The sequence below is a fragment of the Thamnophis elegans genome, chromosome 9 (assembly GCF_009769535.1).
Source record: "Thamnophis elegans isolate rThaEle1 chromosome 9, rThaEle1.pri, whole genome shotgun sequence".
NCBI classification, from domain to species: Eukaryota; Metazoa; Chordata; class Lepidosauria; order Squamata; family Colubridae; genus Thamnophis; species Thamnophis elegans.
The window spans coordinates 11,895,022-11,911,768 of NC_045549.1; the positions used below are offsets into that span (position 1 = coordinate 11,895,022).

Consider the following 16,747-nt stretch of genomic DNA (forward strand, 5'->3'; position numbering starts at 1 on the left):
AAGAAGCAATACCAATCAAATATTTCGAGCTGCGTTCACACGTGCATTTTTGTTAGTTACACCAGAGTCTGAACGCGTGTAAGGACAGCGGGTAAAGTTCTCGCTTGGCCCCGGGGACGGGAGCGCGGCACTTTTCCGTGGGGACCGAAAAGGGACGGTCAAGCAACTCTTAGAGAAATGCGGACAAACAACACGTGGGAATCATCCGTTAAAGGGCGGCGAGTCAACCCGATTCGGGTTGAAAGGAATTCATCAGAGGAGCAGGGAAAGTGTAAATTTCTCCGAGTTTTTTTTTCCAAGGAAGGAAGGTTACTTTTAGAAATTATTTTCCTCGAAATTAAGCCGCGAGAATTCGATAGCACGGTCGGATAGGGGTGGCTGGTGGGCACTGTAGTCCGAAAAGAAGTAAGTCAATAAAAGATCATTATTGTCTTGTTCTTTCAGGTAATCCTGAAAAAAAAACCCGAAACCAAACATTTGGGACCGAGAATGGAGAAACAGAACGACTAGAAGTCTCCTTGGGCAATTCTGAGTGTGTTAAGGACTGCCGTCTTTATTTTATTCCACAATTAAAAGTATATCACGATGTTTAATTTTTCAGCTAATCTCTTAAAATCATTGTTCTTTCCGCCGCTTCATTCGCCAAGCGGCTCTTTCTGCCGCGTAAGCTTCGTGTAAGCCTGTTACGGTGGACTGCAGTTTGCTTTTAAAGGGTGATCGGTCGATTGTAGTACAAACAATTTGCCGCTTGAACAGAAAAAAAGGACTTTTTTTCGGCCACAGTTAAGCGGAAAGTATTTTACACGAAATTCTTGAGCTGCGCTCGCCACCTTGCGGTTGAAGGGGGAAAAACCCCGCCTCAATGGAATAGCTAGAACTTGGAGTACCATCAAAAAGGCTCTTTTGAGCAGGCATTGAACTTTGAAACTCTTCAGTCGGGCAGTGAGCCCAAAATAGCTTTCCAAACAAAACCACTGGAAATGTAAGTAGAATTCTCCTCGGCGGTTTTTAATTGCTTTTCCCTGGGGACAAATGCAGCCTGGTGTGCCTAATGTCTGGTAAGGAGGAGTTTATGTGTGCAAGCTCTGGAAACGGTGCAAAGGAAGGGTTATTTACCTCTCCCTCGGAAACCCAATGAAATGTGGTTGAATCAAGATTGGAGCTGGGAAAGTTGTTAATTCTGTGCCCCGTTGTGTTTGTTGGGTGGGGCAGAACTCAAGTGGGAAATTCATTACTGTAAACACTCTGGCCAATGGTTTTTCCTTCCATTTTTAGCTCCATGCAACATACCGAACCATAATCCACACAGACTGAGTTTGTGTAACTCTAAACTACCAAGCAGCCCTTTTAACCCAAATGCCATCATGGGAAACCAGGATATGAAAGATGTTCTGGATAAAGACAAAACAGGAAAGAATAAGCCCACTAGAAGTTGGAAGCCATCTACAGTATGTATCTAGACAACTTTCTAAGACTGATCTTTCAACTCTGTACAGAGAGTTCTCAACTTACGACCCCAATTGAACCCCAAATTCCTGTTGTTAAGTGAGTTTTGCTCCATTTTGTGGCCTTTCTTGCCATAGTTGTTAGGTGAATTACTACAGTGGATAATAACATGGTTGTTAAGTGAATCTGGCTTTCACATGGATTTTGCTTGTCAAAAGGTGATCACATGATCCCGGGATACCCCCAAATCCAGACTTTCCACAGCCTTATTGGACATCTAAGCATGGTTTATTCAATGAAACCAATTATCTGGTTTTACATAAGATGCCGACTCATGCAATAGCCCCATGAACAGGGCTAAAATGTGTTCCCCTAGCTCAGTGATGGCGAATCTTTTCAGCACCGAATGCCCAAACTGGAACATGTGTGCATGTGCATTCATGTGTGCGCACCGGAGTGTTGGAAACCCCAAGACCAGCTGGCCAGTGCGCATGCACGCACTGACCAACTGGTCTTCGGGTTTCCAGCACGCACATGCACTCTGGCCAGCTGATCTTCGCACAGACCGGAGCACTGGAAGATCAGCTAGCTGGCGCACACATGCCAGGTTTTTTTTGCTGTTTGGGGCAGCATTTTTAAACCATTTTCGGGCCAAAAACAGCTTGCAAAATGGCCTGAAAATGCCCCCAAAATGGTTCAGAAAATGGTCTAAAACCAGCCTGAAAAATGGCCTAAAACAGCCTTCTTTTTGGCTGTTTTTCAGGCCATTTTTCAGCGCTCCGGTACCCATGAAGAGCAGCTGATGTTGATGCACATGCCCCCAGAGAGGGTTCTGCATGCCCCCACTGGCACGTGTACCATAGGTTTGCCATCATGGCCCTAGCTTGTGATTCATGTGCCATGAAATATGGGATGAAGTGAGCACTGCTACAGTTTCTTACTCTTGCCTGTGGTGGGCAGGAGAGAACCGCCACTAGGCTACTGAATTTGGGGTCCTGTATGTAATGGCAGGATTTGTCCCAGGCAATTCTGCCTAGGGTTACTATCAGGCTCCAGACATTTTCAGAAAGTCCATGGCAAACTCTTGCAAGATAATGCCGCAAACTTTTAAATTCTGCTCTAAGCCAGCTCATGAAATTTGGCTGAGTGAGACTTCAAAAGAGATCTGAGGGAGGGAAATATTTCCAGGAGACCCAACCTCACCCTGTGGATGGTATTGCCTGGTTAAGCCTGCCTTGCTAAAATGTCTAGGGGCCATCAAAAGCTTGCCCAGCCAATTATCCCACTCCTACACAATTGTAGCCAATAGTGCAAACAAGACTGAGAGGAGGGTAGCTATGGCACTCTCTACTTCAACACATCTAGGGGTTTGGTTGCCTTGGCACCAGCCTCCTCCAGTTTTGCTGGCTGAGGAATTCTGGGAGTTGAAGTCCACAAGTCTTAAAGTGGCCAAGGTTGGAGATCCCTGCTCTAGAATGCCACTGGTTTTGGTTATACTCCATTGTTTACAGATTATGATAAATGTACAGTCACTTTTAAGACAATGTCTAATGACCATGTCCATATAATTTTCCTGGCAACAGTAGGAAAGTAATTATCCACTGCTTTCTTCCTCTTAGTCTAACCTGTATTTCTGGTATTATCTGATGGTTTTTCAACAAAACACAAACCAAATCAAACTTGTTTAGCTTCTGAGCTCACGCAAGATTAGCCAGGTAATACCACCAGCTGAAATGATGATTGACTCTTGGAGTACATTTAGGTGTAATTGTACTCTGCAGAGTTGGAGGCTTCTCTGCAAGTACTATTGTTTATAGTAAGGTAACCATAACTAGCTTGCAAAATTCCAAAATGGTCACCAGATGGCAGCAAAGAGAGGTATAAAACTCAATCCCTTTGGTAGCATCTAATGGTGGTCTGTATTTTTGCAGCCCAGGAATGGTGGCTTGGTCATCATGCTACATAAGGATTGTCTTTGCTACACTAGTTGTTTAAGACACCAGGTGGAAACTGGGAAACGATGAATTCTAGTCCCGTCTTAGGCTAGGTGACTTTGGATCAGTTGCTGTCTCTCAGATCCACCCACCCCACAGGATTGTTGCTGTGGGGAAAAATCACCTCCTTATTTATAAAAAAATAATAAAGATGCTCTAATCAATAAATTACACATAGTACTATAGCAACAATTTTTAGAAATACTTGAATTTTTCCCAGATTAATGTAGATAGGTTTACAGAGAGAAAGCTTTATTGGGTCCATTGGGCTTTATTCCCAAACAATTACATGAATTAGTCCTTTTGTGTGGCCAACAAGAAGATGCTATTGTGTAGGAATTTGCTAAGGCTGCATAACCTGTACCAAAGTAGTAAGCACACTATTGATTAGTCTCTTAACCAGAGATGAAATTCAGAAGGTTCTGACAGGTTCTGGAGAACCAGTAGTGGAAAGTTTGAATAGTTTGGAGAACTGGCAAATACCACCTCTGGCTGGCCACAGAGTGGGGAGGGAATAGAGATTTCGCAGTATCCTTTGCCCACCAAGCCATGCCCACAGAACTGGTAATAAAAAATTTGGATTTCATCACTGCTCTTAACCCAAATAAATATTGGCACATGTATGCTGAGCCATTCCCCCCACCACCCCCATTTCAGTTAAATAGAAGAGTATTCTGAAATTTAAGTAAGCAAATTGGAAAATGATAATATTCCCTTTGGTTATCTGATGAGAATGTTGTGTGCCTTCTCATATCATCAGTCTTCCAGATAACCTGGCAGTGAACTCCAAACTGAATCCTCCTCTTTAGAAATTGTTGGCAGGTTGAGTCCTGGTGCCAGGGACCTGGAATTCATTCAATTTATGATCTGAGTGATATTTTGGAGAAATATGGTTATGATGTGCACGTGTGATTTTTTTTTAAAAAAAACTTATTTCAGCATTTCCCTTGCCGTCAAAGTTCTTGATCAGAAAGGGAAAGGCAGTCATTAATCAGCACTTTTAGACTAAATCATAAACCCACATTTGGCTTGTTAGAGATGATTTTTAAAAAGGCAAGAAGCTTGAGATGTTTGTTTTACATTACGAATAAATATTAAGGATTAACAGCTGGCCTCTCGGGAGCTTTTCAGTCTAGAAATGAGAGGGAAAATGACTGAGGTAAACAAAATTATGTTGTGCTGTGGATAAAACGGATAAGGAGAAGATATTTCCCCTTTCCAAAAATACTAGAACCAGAGGTCACCCTAATGAAATTGAATCGTGAATCGAAACAGGCAAAAGAATTATTTCTTGTACAACACATAATTCAGCTTTGCAATTTTCTACCCTGAAATGCTATGTTGACGGCCAGCTGGATTGGCTTCAAAATTAAAAAAACAAAAGATCAATTCATGGAAGTCATGGCAATCTTCATAGCCTTGAAGGCAGTGGGATTACCTCTGAAAGCCACCTTCTGGGACACTTGTGGGTTTTCTTGTGCAGTTGGTTAGCCGCTATGACAACAGACTAGATGGGCCGATGATCCAATCCATCAGCATAATACTTACAACTCTTACCTTGTACTTGTCTGTTTTCTCATGGCCATGTGGGGGCTATATTAATCCTGTCTTCCTCAATCCTACAGGTGTGTGAGATTTCAAGTGTCAGAATACTGTTATCAGGAAATGTCGCATCTATAAGCCAGATCAGTAAGTTTGTTGCTTATCCTTTGCATGAGTCAGGGTGTTCTATCTTCAAAGGTAACTAGGTGGACAAGAGCCACAGATCTCATTTCATTTAGAGGCAGCTTTATTGTGGAAGTTTGTGAAATCTACAAGTAAAGATTGTGATACAAAGAAATTAAGATGAAGCAAACTGGCTAGGCCATTACATAATTTATTTAGGTACTGAAGGAAGATTATACATAAGTCTATTTCTGCATTTGTTATATTAGTTACTCAACTTTTATTAGCAACGAAAGAGAGAGAGTGATCAAATATATATTTGCAAGTAATGTCTTTCAAAAAGCATCAAGGTTCATTCAAATGAAATTCAGAAAGTGAGTTCCCAAATAATATTTTTAACGCTATTTTTTTTTCTGCTCTTAAAAGGCATTTCTAAGATTTGACAATTTTGTACACTATTCATGCAAAATTAAAACTTGCAAAGCGTAATTCAGCTTTGCATGGGAAGCATCCCTAAACGTGAGTTATTTTATTCTGTGTTACAACTGAGCCATCTACTGTCCATTTTCCTTGTTGCTGTTTTTAATGTTGGTATTCAGAGAGGATTATAATCTTAAAACAGATGATGATGTTCAGGTTTCTGAATCTCTCTTTCAGACATGGCTTGGGTACACACATTGCAATAAGCACAATTTGTTTATCTTTTTTTCTTTTACTAAGTACAATTGGTTGGATTTACATGTGCCATGGTACATATTTACCCATGTACTCCCAATCTCTTGAACTAAAGTTTTCTTAGGGAATTCTGGGAGGAAATTCTGCCAGATGTTGCCCAAAGCATCTTGAGTGTGCCCTAAAAATGTCTAAAAATATACAGGGCAACTTCACATGAATATGTAATACCAAAGCATGTCAAATCCTGCACTGTGGGTGTGTTTCAAATGCATGTGGAGGCAGTTAACTAGCTTCGCAATAATACAAATGTATATTACTGGAGAGGGAACATCAGCTGATTAGAAAACGCCAGCTCCTGAGTAATTAAGGAACAGATAAGAAATAACTTTCAATAAATTAAAACACAAGATGCAGATGGTCCCTGAGTTGTAATTTGAGTTGCATGCTCAAAAGTGGGTGGGGTCAGGACAAGAATTACATTTAATTAAATTTATGCTTGATTAACATTTGTTTGACTCAAGACATTTTATGTGATTACTTCTTATCCATTTAATATGTTCATTTGTCTACAGTTTTGTAAAAACTGTTGGGGGAGCTGTGGGGATTATATCCAAGATCTTAGGGAGCCCCATAAGTAGGTCATCCTATTTGCATTTAAGAACCTGATTTGTGATTCATAAGCAAAGCCTAAACAATCTGGGTTCTGCAAGCAGATTAAGTACTCAGACACTTTTGAAAAGCTTAAATGAAAGCTTTCCAGAAGTACAGGTAGTCCTCAGCATACGACCACAACTGAGCCCAAAATTTATGTTGTTAAGTGAGTTTCCTGACCTTTCTTGCCATAGTTGTTAAGTGAATCACTACAGTTGTTAAGTGAATCTGGCATCCCCTTTGACTTTTCAGAAGGTCGCAAAACCTGATCACATGACCCTGGGACACTGCAACCGTCATAAATATGAACCAGTTGCCAAGCATCTGAATTCTGACTAGGTGACCATGGAGACGCCCCCAATGGTTGTAAATATGAAAGTCACTTTTTTCAGTGCTTTGAACGGTCATTAAGTGAACTGTTGTAAGTCAAGGACTACTTGGACTACTACACCAAATGCTACCTATTGGTGTAGTAGTCAAGGCATTTGGCTAGAAATGGAGGCCATGAGTTCTAGCCCTGCTTTGGGTGCAATGCCTTTAGCCTTAGGAAAAAGGCAAGGTGTAATAGCAGTAAGGAAGACCATTGTTACTTCAAGGAGTTTAGTGATATATTTTGATTTCTCCTTCATATTAAGAAAAGTCTAGAAGTTTGAAGCTCATTCTGACCTAACCTGCTTGATTGTTTTATTCTTTCTTTACTGAATAAAGAAAAAAAGGGGGGGAGGGAGAATGTTGGGCACTGGGGAAGCGGCTGTCATTATTAAGGAATTCCTGGCAGCTTGTAAGAGATTTTGGTATCATCTTGCTTGATAAACTTTGCTTTTTGTGTTATGCTTTTAGTTAATAATAACACTTAAAGTCCCTTTATTTACTGATATGCTTATTGTCTCTGAATCCAATAGAAACAATTGCCTAGGCACTTGATCACTGCCGTTAACACTTGGCAAAACACAATGACAAACCACTTCCGAAACTGCTGCCAAGTAAACCACAAACACTGGCACAAAGGCAAACATTTTCTTCCTATAGCAAAGCTACTTTTTCTCCTGGGCACTGGCTGTTCAAAGAACTGCAGAAACATTCTCCATCCTGTTATCCTCCAGCTGTGCTGGGACCTACATTTCCAGCAACCCCAACTGGTGTGTCATTACTATGTCCCATCCTTGGTAAAGGAGTTGGGAGTTAAAGTCTATAGGATCAGAGTGGAGTTTTCTGCTAAATAACCAAAGGGCATTTCCATCATAGCTGTGACAATTCTTTCATTCACAAAGTTGCCTCTATACAGAACAGCTATTATATACATATATAATACATATTATACACATATATACTTTTCTGTCCAATTTCCCCTATGCCTGAAAAGTTTTCGATCTGTGTGGGCTACCTGCTCTAACTAATGCCAGTGAAGCACGGACACTAACCTCACAATCGACACACAAGCTATGAATGGCACAAAGAGCCATTAGAAGATACATGCTCGGCGTTACAAGACAAGATAGAAAGACCTGCACATGGACTAGAAAACAAAGGAAAGTATATGATATCATCAAGAGAGTAAAAGAATTGGAGTGGAAATGGGCTGGTCGCATAGCAAGAAGAACCAATGGCAGGTGGACCAAAGCAGTCATAGGCCACTTGATAAAATTGTCCACGAAAGAGACCTAAAACAAGAGGGATTGACAACAGCAGCAAGTATTGTGGGCCCAACTGGCAAAAGAAAGCTCAGGACCCTACTGGTTGGAAACATGGGGACGAGGCCTTCATCCTGCAGTGGATAGGCAAAGGCTAAAGTGATGATAATACATATAGTAAAAGTGGAGAGGACTTCTCAGTGATCCCTGTGGAAATGGAGCACTATGCCTACAAATGGATGAGGTGGGAATGGGACAACTTGCTGCGGCCAATTCAGGATGGCCAACTCGCAACAACCAACTCATCACAGCCAACTCGCTGCAGGACAACTTGCCATGGCCAACTCGCCATGGGAAAATTCACTGCGGGACAATTTCAACAATTCTATTTAATTAATTAATTACCTAAATAAATATTTTATTTTTTGCCATTCACATTTCATTCTATCTCTCCTTTTGCATCCTTTCCATCAATTTTTTGATATTAGCGTAACTCTTGTCTTGCAGCAAGTTGTCCTGGGGCGAGATGGCTCTGGCGAGTTAGCCATGGTGAGTTGGCCATGGCAAATTGTCATAGACTCGCTATAGAACAGTCAACCATATTGACACCCCTGTCCTAAAGCCATCCCTTATATGAATCAGCAAGAGGAGGGAAAGGGACAGGAAACAAGACCCATGGAAAAAGGTATTTTCTCTTGGTCCCACAACCCTAAACATTTAAGAGGATGATTCTTCAAGTTCTGGAAGATAACCAGTTTTCTTCATTTAACAGCTGAGGTATGTAAATCATGTTTCTCATTCCCTTACTTCTCAAGAGGTGTTGTTCACATTGGCACTAATTGATCATTGCTAAAGGAGCAGCTGTGTCTTAAGATGGGTCATGGAGCATGTCCAACCAGGTCATTATCAGGTACAATCCTCAATCAAGATAACATGGTTTGATAGCAAAAAGAGGCAAGAAGTTCTATCAATTCCACAAAAGACTGATTTCTAATCCACAAAAATTCATAATGCCCTAATCAAAATCATTTTCTCATCTTCCTGGTGTAAAGACTGTGATTCCCTCTGCCAAGCCAAAATGTGTGTTGCTACTGGCAGGGGAGAACTGGAGGATTTATTACTCTTGAATTTGCAGAGCTGAGAAAACCACTATGTTGTCGTTTACTTAGTGTAGCCTTGTAATAGCATTGTTTTATACTGTGATCTCTCTTTAAAGCAGGTGTGTCAAACCTGCATACCCATGGGTCACATGTGGCCCTGGACAGCTAGTAATACAGCTCCACAAGATGGTAAACTTTTAACATAATTTATACATACATGTAATACACACATATACACACATTTTATATGTGGCCCAAACCAATTCCTCTTCACTCAATGGAGCCCAGGCAAGCCAAAAGGTTGGACATACCTGGCTTGGAATTGATCTGAAACACTTTAAGCTTCCTAGTTGACACACCAGTTTAACTCTTGATTTTTACAGCTGTCGCCTGACTGAAACCCACTTGTTTCATTTTGGTTGATCTGAATAAAGGCATGGAACATTCCCGGACTCTAGATTTTGTTTTTCACTAAATCCAGTGTAAACAACTAGCTTTCTTTTGGGATTTCACGGTATGGTCATGTTGGCAGGAATTGAGAATTGTATCTCAACTCATCTGAAGGCTATTACAGGGGGACGGCTAATTTGCAAAGTAACATTGAAGACAAGTCAAGAAACTGCCAAAGAGCCATCAGTAAACAGCCCAACCAAAGAATCTCTAAGAACACCCCCCACCCACACAGACAGGCAAGTCACTAGAATATAAACTGACAGCAAACAGCATTTGTTACTACCGTAGCACTGATGTTATCTAGTTAGGATAATGAAACGTCTGCATGAAAACAAGCAAGCTCAGAGAGCACCAAGGACCCCACATATCAACCCTGAGTTATAAATATTCTCCTTTATTGGTACAAGTCCTAGAGTTTACCTCCTATGGTTTAGCTGTGTAAAGTTGCTACAAACTGTGGAATCCAGTACCCAGTCTTGTGACCTGCTCAGAGGACTGGTCAAACCAGAATCCTGAGAGTAACACCTTCCATTATGCAAGAGTTATAGAATGTGCAGTTAAGTAAATTATTACTTCATAAAGCAGATGGGAATGTGTCAAGGCTTTCAAAGATTTTGTTGACTTTCTGGTGAGCAATTATTGAAATACGTACAACACCTTCACAGAAAATGGCAATTATAATGTATTATTATTTTATCAGGGTAGCAAAGTATCTCAATAATAAATATTTATTGAAGGAGGACATTGAGAATACAAATTCTCATGAGGACTAAGCTGAATAAAGGGAAAGATGTTTATATTTTGAAAAATGTATTATTTCAACAATATTTTTGGAGAGAGAAAATCTGCTAAATTGGGCTAGGCAGCATCCAAGATTCAGATGATGCAGAAGCACTGCTTTCCTTCTAGTTTGATTTTGTTATCACAAATCTAAATTTGTTTGGCTGAGAGATTCAGATAATCCCTTATGGCATACACAAGTGACAAGAGATGTGATTCCCCCAACTATGCACCACACTTCTTCTGAAGTTTGCAATCAGAATAGCGTTGAACTCATACAAGCAGAGCAAAGATTGCAATATTTTTATTCAAATTTATATAGCTGCCCATTTCTCTTAAAGGTGCTTTTTAAGAGGGATACAACAATAAAGAAAACAGCAAATATAAACAGATAAAAATCTGGAAAGTCACAGTGATAAATAGCATAAAAATACTAGCCCTGGGCAAAGGGAACAATATTGCTCCCTCAGCAATAGAACCATTGAGACAGAACTCCAATCCCTTGGGAGCCCCAGACCTGGCAGCATATCCAGATCTTCAGGGCCTTATGACAAATCAAAAAGGATCGGGCCAACCTAATTTCAGGAGGAAGGAGATTCCATAAAGGGGAGTTGCAGCAGGAAAGGCAAGTTTCCTGGGACCCACCAGATTTAGATCTGTAGCTGATGGTACCTGCAGCATGCCTTCCTCTACAAAATCTAATGGGGTGGATTGATGTAACCAGGGCAAGATGGTCTCTCTGATAATCCAAGCCCATGCCAAAAAGGGCTTTAAAGACTAAATTTAACTACTTGATTTGGACCCAGGAGCAAACTAGCAACAAATGCAGCTTAAAGGACAAAGGTGCATCATGCACCAACTCTGCAAAGTCACCTCAGAGCAAGATGGGTAGCAAACAAATTTAATAAATAATAATTCTGATCAGCTGAAACTTCTGAATACTCCTCAGGGGCAGCCCCGTGTAGAGTGCACTGGAATAGTCCAATCTGGATGTGACTAGGGCATGAGTGACTGTAAGCAGAGCCTGCCCCTCCAGAAACTAGCACAACTGGCACATTAGACAAAGCAGAGCAAAGGCCTCCTAGCCACAACACCCAGATTGTATATTGGGCCTGTCTGGGGTAGTACCAGGACCAAAGATGGCATAGATCTTGGATCAATAAGCTCTGAGAACCAAAGCCACTCAGTTTTGGCAAGGGTATATAGCTGAAGCCTTGTTTCCAATCCAGATCCGCGCAGCCTCCAGGCACCAGGATAAGACATTCCTTCTATTACCTAATTGATGATACCATACTCAGTGGCCTCATTTAGATGTTGAAAAGGAGAGGAGATAGCAATGGCACTATGACACTCCACACTGTAAGGACTGAGACCTCTCATCACCAATTCTCACTGACTGAAATTACGCACAATCCTGTGCCACCACCTCTAATTTTTTGAGCCAATCCAGATGGATGGAATGGTTCACCGACAAAAGAGCAAACGACAAAACTGCGCCTGACTAAATCGCGGTGACAAAACCGCGTGTTCTAAAGCGCTCCGACAAATGAGCGCTGAATCGCGCCGACAACAGTGCGGCGACAGAAACGCGCTGTAAAACTAAACCTAACCCTAAACCTAAACGTAACGCTAACCCTAACCCTAAACGTAACGTTAAACCTAACCCTAAACGTAACGCTAAACCTAACCCTAAACGTAACGCTAAATCTAACCCTAAACCTAATCCTAAACCTAACCCTAAATGTAACGCTAAACCTAATCCTAAACCTAACCCTTAACTTAAATCGCCCCTCTGTTGACTGAAATCACCCTTCTGTCTCTGCGCTGTTGTCGGCGCGTTGTTGTCGGCGCGTTGATGATGTCGCGATTTTAGCGACGCGGTTTAGTCGGCACGGTTTTGTCATTCTCCCTTTTGTTGGGTCACGGGATGTAATAGCTGATGGTATCAAAAGCCACCAGGAAGTCAAATAGCCCAAGAATGGACGCACTATCCCCATCCCAATCAAGTTAGAGGTCATCAAAATAATGACTAATGCCATTTCTGTCCCATGTCTGAGTGTGAATCTGACTGAAAAGGACCCAAGTAATGCTCTTCTTTAAACCTCTCTGTAGCCGTTGCAACCACCTTCATATTAACGTCCACAAAAGGGAAGGTGGGATAATGCACAAAAACTATCCAATATAGTGGAATGGCTTCTCAAGGAGGGGGCAAACCATGGCCTCTTTAACATGTAAAAGGATAACCCTGAACCTATCCACATGATCAACCCTGCCCCCCACCCATCCCAAGTTGTCAGAAGGGACATGGAGCCAAGGAACAGGTGGCTGAGCTTTCATTCCTGAGGACCATGTTAACTCCTTCAAGCCCAACATGTTCAAACCATTCCCAGATAACTGGGCAAGACTACACCCAGGCATCTTCTCTGGGCTTGCGACAAGACCAACTCCAAATGGGAACAAATCCCATCGACTTTATCTGACAGATGTTTTTATTATTCCACACCCTTCTGTAAAAGGAACCTCATGTTCCCCATCACTTACCTAAGCGGGCCTGCGTCACAAGAAACAATGTTGTGGAGGAGTAGGCTGTGGATATAATATAGGTGAAATACTGGTGTTTCACCATCCTTGCTGCTATGAAGTAGGCCTTAAAAACGGCTATGTTTAGTTCAGCTTGTCCTTTGCTGAGTGCTAGCAACATTCTGGATGTCTCTTCACACATTTCATGCTCTTAGTTCCTCTGTAAATCATTGGAAAGAGCTAAGTTTCTGAAAATAGAGAAGTTGCATGGTCTCCTCCTCATTTCAAACATCAAAAAGCAACAAAAGCATCAGTGGACCATTCAGAAAACCAACAAGGACAATCTCCAGCTTCCTCTGAAATCACTTTGGATCCCATCCATCGGCAAGGGCAGACCATTTTTTTTTAAAAAATAAACCCCATTAAATTAAAGTTTGAAGTTTTGAAGCTCCCCCCTTTTTCATTGACAATGTTTCCCCATGGAAATCTGGTTCAGCTATAATTCTCAGTTATTCTGTTGGAATCGTATACTGTATATACTCGAGTATAAGCCTAGTTTTTCAGCCCACTTTTTGGGCTGAAAAAAGCCGCCTCGGCTTATACTCGAGTCAGTGAAAAATTTGCCCGAAATGGAGGAGAAAAAGGGGCGGGGCCATGCCGCTGGGTGACACTCGTGAATGGCCCAGTGCCCCTGTGAGTTTCCCCTCCCTCTGTGTCAGTTTGCCGCGCAGCGCGCACCGCACCATCCCCCCTCCTCACGTTCTAATGTAATGCAGGGCTGTCTTACAATTCCCCTTCCTCCCCCTCCTGCCGCTCTGCAACGATGTCCCACCTCCTCCTTGTTATGGCAAGCAGCCACATAGCGATGTCCCACCTCCTCTGGTACAGTGATCCAATGATAGGAATCACTGTGCCGTGTGTCATAGGAGGCGGGACATCGCTCCCGCGGCTGCACGGGACATCATCATCACAGCGGGACATCAGCATCATGAGGTGAGTGAAGTATTTCATTGAATACACCGCTAGTTTACTGTTTTTCTTTGAAATAAATATTCAAAAACATTATTGGTATCTATTTTTATTTTTGAAATTTACCGGTAGCTGCTGCATTTCCCACCCTAGGCTTATACTCGAGTCAATAACTTTTCCAGTTTTTTGTGGTAAAATTCGGTGCCTCGGCTTATATTCGGGTCGGCCTATACTCGAGTATATACGGTATTCCAAAGATTCAATGAAGATTTTTTGAAACAATCTACATGTTACAAATATGGCATCAGTAAAAAGCTAGATATAATGGTTTGACAGGACTCATCCCTATGCAGACACAAGCAATATTTCACTTATGAAACCCATAGCTAGCATTTCCACTCACACTGACATTCCTCCCATTGTAGTTATATATGCTATATTATGGATACATTTCATTTACCAACTTGATTTAAAATGAATGAATAAATACATGCTGTGCATATATAATTGTGTATTATCATTGAATCACAGAACCATATTAAACTACAAAGATAAAGGGATTTTGTTTCTGCTGCCCTTGTGCTAAACACAATTATTTAGAAATAAATTAGCCATTTTATTGCAGAAAGAGATAATTCTAAAATGAAATTAAACATATGAGTATCTACACTACTCATGTTTCTGCGCAGAACACCATTTGGGGCTAGAGAAAGCTTGGCTTTCTAGACTGATTGGAAATCACTACCCTATTTTACACCGAGGAATAATAAACTACACTTTTAATTTATTTCATATTTTCTTTGGTGGCTTCCAAAACATTTGAATTTAAAATACAGAAAAAAACTATTACTACTAGCTCCACTATCCATAACAATTAGCCACCTGTCTTTTGGGATAAAGAGCCCAGAGGGTGGCATTAAAAGATTTGTATTCCATACAAGATGACTACAAATTGTATCAAATGTTTTACAAATACCCCAAACATTGTGAATTGAATCCTACATTTATTCCAAGTGAGACGTCCTGAATTAAAAAAACGATTGGGGAATTTTGGATGAAATCCCCCATTACATCTCAACCTGCTCGCTATACAGATAGTAATTTGACTTATGATCACAATTGAACTTTATGTTGCTAAGTGAGAAATTTGTTAAGTGAGTTTTGTCCCATTTTATGACTTTTCTTGCCACACTTGTTAAGTGAATCATACCAGTTGTTAAATTAGTAGAAATAGCAATAGCACTTAGACTTATATATCGCTTCATAGTGCTTTACAGCCCTCTCTAAGCAGTTGGCAATGTCAGCGCATAGGGCCCAACAATCTGGGTCCTCTTTTTACTGACCTTGGAAGGATGGAAGGCTGAGTCAACCTTGAACCGGTAAGGATTGAACTCCTGGCAGTCAGCAGTGAATTAGCTTACAATACTGAGAGGCTTCCCCATCGACTTTGCTTGCTGAAAGGTCGCAAAAGACGAGCACCTGACTCTGGGACTCTGCAACTGTCATAAATATGAACCAGTCATCAGGTATTTGAATGTAAATCACGTGACGATGGGGATGTTGCAATGGTCATAAGTGTGAAAAATCACCAGAAGTCACTTTTTCAGTGCCATTGTAACTTCAGTTACTCTATGAATTGTTGTTAACTCGAGGGCTACCTGCAGTCTTGTTGAATTGGCCCCTTCACTTTTACGGGCCTCTAGCTGTTACCTCCTCTGTGGATTCTCACTTACCAGTTCACTCTCACCTTTAGTCACACCTGCCTGCTTCTGTTGGCTCATCTACCTGCCTTTTACAGAGTCTTAAAAGTTTACTTTTTTTACAACTGAATAAGAGCTGCGGTGGCACAGTGGTGAGAATGCAGTTCTGCAGGCTACTTCTGCTGATCACCGGCTGCCAGCAGTCTGGCAGATCGAATCTCACCAGACCCAAGGTTTACTTAGCCTTCCATTCTTTTGAGGTCAGTAAAATGAGGACCCAGATTGTTGAGAGGAAATTGTTGACTCTGTAAACTGCTTAGAGAGGGCTGTAGAGCACTGTGAAGTGGTATAGAAGTCTAAGTGCTATTGCTAAGGTGCCTTTACTTGCGCAGGTATCCTGTTGAAACTGAAGGTGAAATTCCTCCTCCTCTTTCTCCTCCTTCATCCAATGCAGGTAGTCCTCAACTTACAAATGATTCATTTAGTGACCGTTCAAAGGTACAGCACGGGAGAAAGTTGACCTATGACCGTTTTTCAGTCACCACCTTTGTAGCATCCCCATGATCAAAATTCAAGACACTTAGCCATCGGTTCATACTTACGACCAAGATCCTCTTTTGCAACCTTTGGACAAGCAAAGCCAATGGGGAAGCCCGATTCACTTTTAACCTCTGGGTTTCTAACTTATCAACAGCAGTGAATGCACTTCACAACTGGGGGTGGGGGTGGGAGAAAGGTTGCAAAACGGGGCAAAGCCACACCTAGTATGATTTGATTGCTTACTTGTACCCTATGACTATCATTAAGTGTTGCATCTTATAATTCGTGACGAATGTGTCTTTTCTTTTTATGTACACCGAGAGCATATATGCACCAAAGACGAATTCCTTGTGTGTTCAATCACACTTGGACAATAAAGAATTCTATTCTATTCTTAACAAACGCTTCACTTCCCGCCAGAAATTTCGGGCTTCAATTTCTGGTCGTTAAGCACAGGACTACCTGCATGTACTTCGTGAGCCTCGGCGCATAATTGTGCAAGGCCAGGAAACGTTTCCTCAGGTATTTATGTACACCTTTTACCTCAAGTCACGCAACCGGGCCTGTCACCTCCGCGGGGGCCGAGGCGAAAAGAGAGAGAGAGAGAAATGAGAGAGAAAGGG

General features: G+C 41.5%; 1 long non-coding RNA gene across 1 annotated transcript; it reads right to left on the reverse strand.

Annotated features, from left to right (window-relative positions):
- Positions 1 to 5,176: 5,176 nt before the first annotated feature.
- Positions 5,177 to 16,713, reverse strand: LOC116513490. Its single transcript, XR_004255995.1, has 2 exons — positions 16,668 to 16,713; positions 5,177 to 5,251 (listed from the first exon to the last, which is right to left on the reverse strand). It is a non-coding gene; the product is annotated as an uncharacterized LOC116513490 (long non-coding RNA).
- Between the last annotated feature and the right edge of the window lie 34 nt (positions 16,714 to 16,747).